A 6,000-nucleotide genomic window follows, 5' to 3' on the forward strand; every position below is an offset into this window, starting at 1 on the left:
TACAGGACAGCCCCGTAATTTTCGGCGCATTTTGCGCTGGCTGTCTTACCCCTCCCCAGCCCTCCTGCCACTCCTCCTCTTGCTGCCCTCCCCTCCCTGCCACTCCAGGGCACTGATTCAGCACATTGGCCTACCCCTTTGGCACTCTTGCTCCTGGAATTTAGCCCTAAGATGGACAACAGTTGGACTATTTGAAACAGTTTGGGGCAGCCATGGATTCTTCAAGCTGAAGCCATCCCTGACCTTGAGAGCTCACACCCCACAAGCCCTTAAGCCCATGAATGATTTCTCTTGCTCGGATGAAGACATTGAGCTCAGCATGCATGGGAGCTTTGCGGGCAGCCATGAAAGCTTCACTTGAAGCTTCCCGTTCTTGAAGCTCAAGCTCAGGGATAAGCATGGGAGCCTTCTTCATCAGCAGGAGCCTTCAAATGCTGAAGCACTCTTTCGCGGATGCCCAACCAAGAACCGGACTTGATCAATGGAGCAAGTGGCATCATGATGATTCGTGCTTCAATGGTCTTCCCAAGCATTAAAGAGGCATGCCATTCTAGTCTTAATCTCTCAATTTAGCCACTTGTTGAGCTTAATCCATTGTTGGAGAGATTCAAGATTGCATACAAGCATTGTACCTCTTCCTGAATTCATTGTAATGGCCGACATTAACCCCCTACCTTGTCTTATGATCTTGGATGAATAATGGCCATTGTAAATTGGGTAAGTAGCAGCCAGTGAGTCACTAGACTGCCAAGGTAACCCCTACCCCAACCTTTATCATTCCTTGGATCTCATGAAAAGGCCCAATGTCTCCTTTCCAATGCATCTCATGCTAATTGCTTATTAAAAATGTCTGCCATGTATACTCTGGCTGAGGAAAAAGGCCGATGCTAGGCAAGGTGGTAACACAAAAGAGAGGTGACCCTCCCTTACCACTTAAGACCCTGAACGGGTGCACAACCCGGCCCGGGGGAAACTTTTCCTACCTCCCGGTTGTTGAGATATCGAGCTCCACTCGTGATATGTCAGGGTGACCGTTGTGCATTTATGTCACCAATTTGTCAGTTGCAGATGCGGTTGGTACATTGCCCATGAATAATAGCTAGATGACAGCTATCCTTATCTACTCTAGTTCGTGGCTCAGTTAGTATGCCACCTTAGTTAGTTGTCTTTGGTTTGAGACCCATATATAGGATTCTTCTATTTCTTTGTATGAGACTTCTTTTTGGCTTACACAACTAAGAAGAGGAAAACTGTTTTCAGCCTCCACCTTTGTGTGTATTCCCCCATTGTGCAAGCAAGAAAGCTACAAGTGAGACTCCTTCCTTCTCTCCCACAATCTTGACATGGTATCAGAGCCTTGTTCGTGGTAAGGAGCTTAAGAAAGCAAGCCAAGCTCGCGGTGTTCTGGTAAGAGGAGCAGTGTTGCTTTCATTTTCTATTTTGGGAGCAGATCTCTGCAGGTAGCACAGCCGGAAATTGCAAGAGTGCATTGTCTCAGGTTGAGACGCCCTTCGTGGTGAAGCAAGAGGGCAATATATGTTGCGGGTGGAGGCTTTAGCCCTCGACGACCCTGTTTTTTTGAATTGAGGCCATTTCGGGGCCTGTTTTGGAGGCGGAAGTTTTCTGCACGCACTCAGGAAAAGGCCCAGTTTTATGCTGTGCAGCCCACTGTTCTACAGGTCGGTGAAAAGTTATTGTAGAAATTGCATCGTATGCCTGTGCGTAGAGACATTGGAAGTTACAGAATCATCCTTGTTGCCTGTTGATGCAAAATCGTCACTAGGAAGTGACTGTGTGGTTAAATACCACTTTCGTGAGTTTTGCAGATTTGCCCTTGTGAGGCTGAAGCTATGTTCTCTGCAGTGACAGAATTTTTTGCAATATTCTGTAATGGCGTTTGATTCTCTTTCACAGATTGTAACTGAAAAGCTTGACAAGAACAACTTCCAAGCATGGAAGTTTAGAATGACAAATTTCCTTATGGGAAAAGGATATTGGGAATTTGTTGCAGGAAATGAAGAAGAACCAGTTCTTCCTGATGTTCCCAATCAACAGCAAATGCAGGCATTCAAAGCATGGCATGAGAGAGCCATGAAAGTTATGTACTGGCTGTCTATCAGTATTTCAGACTCTATGATTGTGCATATTCAAGATGCAAGTACGCCAAAGGAGGCATGGGATACTTTGTAAAAAATGTATAGCACAAATACGCAAGCCAGGAAAATGCAGCTCAAGCAAGAGTTGCATAATGTGCAAAGAGAAAGTATGAGCATCAATGACTACCACATGAAGGTGAAGAAGATTGCAGATGCACTTGCTTCCATTGGGTCACCAGTGGAAGATGATGATTTAGTTTCTGATTTCCTGATTTTGAGGAGTTGATTGCTCTTCTAATTTCTGAGGAGCAGAGAAATGGTGGTGAATCTTCTTCAGGAGGAACTTCAAAAGAAACTGTCTTCTACTCAAATGCTAGAAGAGGTAGAGGAGGCCGATTTGGAGGCCGTGGTAGAAATCAGAATATGCAGCAAACTCAAGAAAACCAGTCCTATGGAGGAGGACGTGGTAACTCTAGAGGTAGGAGGAGCCAAAGAGGTCGTGGTGGATGGCAAAGAGGCCAAAATGCAAACAGCAATGTTGAATGCTACTACTGTGGTGAAATGGGTCATATGGCTAAAGACTGCTATAAAAAGCAGAATGATATCATGAATGGAAAATTGCAACAAGGGAATTATGCATCTTCTAGTAGACAGGGTGATGATAGAAATGAGCATTTGTTTATGGTGTAGCACATGAACAATTCTGTGACAAGTGCAGAAGAAAGCAACGATGTGTGGTATGTTGACTCAGGTGCATCAAACCACATGACGGGTCATGCAGAATGGATGGAGGATGCAAGGAAAATGGAAAAACCAGGATTTGTAGAGACTGGTGATGATACTGCACATCCTATTGTGCAGATTGGAAAAATTCATTTGTCTATGCAGGATGGGAAAAAGAAATACCTGTTCGATGTATTTCATGTCCCGAATATCACCAAGAATCTGGTTTCTGTTGGTCAAATGGTTGAGCAGGGCTTGCAGGTCAGATTTAATCCTCATGGATGCTTTGTTGAGAATATGAAAAATAAAGGTCGCTTGATAGCAAAGAAGAAGGGTAGAATGTTTACATTGGATACAGACATGCCTGAATTAAGTGCAGCAATGTTTGCACACGGGACCGGTGTAGTTGCAGATATTGATATCTGGCATAAACGCATTGGTCATGTTAATGTACAACGACTTAAATCAATGCATGCCCAAAATATTGTTGCAGGATTGCCTAAATTTAAGGTTGCAAAAATGCATAAGGTATGTGAAGCTTGTCAGTTTGGAAAATAGGCAAGGAAACCATTTCCTAGACATGTTTAAGAGAGTAAGAAGCCATTGGAATTAATCCACTCTCATGTGTGGACTACTAAAGCTACATCTCTTGGAGGCTGTCATTATTTTGTCACTTTTATTGATGACTATAGCAGAAAAGTTTGGGTGTATTTTATGAAAAAGAAAAGTGAAGTTTTTGGGCATTTCAAAACTCTTAAAGCTATGGTTGAAAAAGAAACAGGCCTGCAAATAAAATGCCTAAGGTCAGATGGAGGGGGAGAGTACCTCTCAAATGAGTTTGCAAGGTTCCTGCAAGAGCATGGAATAAAGCAGCAATATTCATGCAGTCATACCCCACAACAAAATGGAATTGCAGAAAGGAAAAACAGGCATATTGGAGAGGTATCTCGTGCCATGCTCAATGAAAAAGACCTACTAGATTTTTATTGGGCTGAGGCAGTTGCTACAGTAGTCTACATAATGAACATGACTCCCACTGCAGCAATACATGGGATGACTCCAGATGAGAGGTATACTGGTAGGAAACCAGATATTTCTCATTTGAAGATTTTTGGTTGCATTGCCTATGTTCATGTGCCAGATGAGTTGAGATCCAAGTTGGATCCAAAAGCTGAGAAGTGCATCTTTATTGGTTACTCTCTGCAGCAGAAAGGATATAGATGTTATGACCCTTCTACTCGCAAGTTTACAGTGAGCAGAGATGTTTTTTATGAGATGAGTAGCTGGTATAAACCAGTAAATGTGATTGATGATGTAGATGCACAAAACGGTAATGCTGCACAGAATTCACAGCAGCAGTCAAAAATATTAGTGGACCTGGAGCGTCCTCTAGTAGTGGTTCACATTCTTCGCCATGGAGAGATAGATTGAGATCAGGAGAATCTTCTCAAAGCAATGCAGATAGTGGTATTCAGGTATCACGAAAAGGAAAAGAGAAGGTAGATCAGCCCATGTTTGATGTGAATGCAGGTCATTCTTATGTGGATGGTGAATCCAGTGGCTCAGAACAGAGCATTGATGATGAGTTGGGTATTCCTTCTATTGTTACACCTGGAGTAAGGAAGACCAGGGATGTTTTGAGAGCACCTGGGAGTGAACCTACTTTGCGCCGGTCTACCAGAGCTAGGTATCCTGTGGATAGGCTGAAATATGATGGATTTACAGCCATTCACTATGCATATATGGTCGAAGTGATACAGGAACCAGAACCCACTTCTTTTGAGCAAGCCATGGGAAAAGAAAAATGGGAGAAAGCCATGGGTGAAGAAATGGATGCCTTGGAAGCAAATGCTACATGGGAGTTGGTATCGTTGCCTAAAGGTAAAAATGCAATTGGCTGTAAGTGGGTTTATAAGGTAAAGCACAATCCAGATGGTTCTGTGAACAGATACAAGGCAAGATTAGTAGTGAAGGAGTATGCACAAACATATGGCATTGATTATGAAGAAACATTCAGTCCGGTTGGAAGGATGGCAACAGTAAGAGCAGTCATTGCTATGGCTGCATCAAAGGAATGGTCTTTACATCAGATGGATGTAAAGAATGCCTTCTTGCATGGTGATTTGCAAGAAGAGGTATATATGGAGCAGCCACCAGGTTATGTGCATGATGTTCATCCTGAGTTTGTTTGCAGGTTGAAGAAAGCATTGTATGGCTTGAAGCAAGCACCTAGAGCATGGTCTGAAAAGATAGGACAGTATCTTGTCACTATTGGCTTTCAGATCTCCAAGGCAGATTTCTCACTTTATGTGAGAAAAACAGAGAAAGGTATTATGCTACTTGTCATTTATGTTGATGATTTGATTATGACAGGTGACAGTGATGAAGATATCCTTCATGTGAAAATGCTATTGAAGCAAAAGTTTGAGATGAAGGATTTGGGAGAGCTGCGTTATTTCTTGGGCATTGAGGTGATTAGATCACCAAGTGGGATATGGCTCTTACAGAGGCAGTATGGATTGGACATGCTGTCCAAATATGGGATGATAGGCTGTAAGCCTATTTCAGTTCCTTTGGAGTAGAATGTGAAGCTGAGCGCAGATGCAGGTGAGCTTCTGGAAGACCCTACTATGTACAGACGCATAGTAGGAAGTTTGATTTATATGACTATTACCAGGCCAGATTTGAGCTATGTTGTTGGATTGGTAAGTCAGTTTATGCAGGCTCCAAGGAAACCGCATTTGGATGTGGCTAGATGCATACTCAGGTATGTGAAGTCCACATTGCAGTATGGACTATTTTATGAGATTGGGGTTCAGATATAGCTGCATGGATACACTGATGCTGATTGGGCTGGTAGTATTTCTTATAGACGATCTACCAGTGGATATGTGTTCTCTTTTGGGAGTGCTGCAGTTACTTGGAGCAGCAAGAAACAGCCTACAGTTGCCTTGTCGAGCACAGAGGCCGAGTACAGGGGTGCAGCAATGGCTGCATGTCAGGTAGCTTGGTTGCATAAGCTACTTTATGATATGCATCAGCCTACAGATGGGCCAGTTGTCATTTATTGTGACAACATGAGCAGTATACACTTGGCAAATAACCCAGTCTATCATGCTAGAACAAAGCACATTGAGGTGCATTATCACTATGTGCGGGAGAGGGTCTTACTAGGTCTTAT

Source organism: Lygodium microphyllum, chromosome 14 (genome assembly GCF_053477565.2).
Source record: "Lygodium microphyllum isolate KBCC chromosome 14, Lygodium_microphyllum_v1.1.10, whole genome shotgun sequence".
NCBI classification, from domain to species: Eukaryota; Viridiplantae; Streptophyta; class Polypodiopsida; order Schizaeales; family Lygodiaceae; genus Lygodium; species Lygodium microphyllum.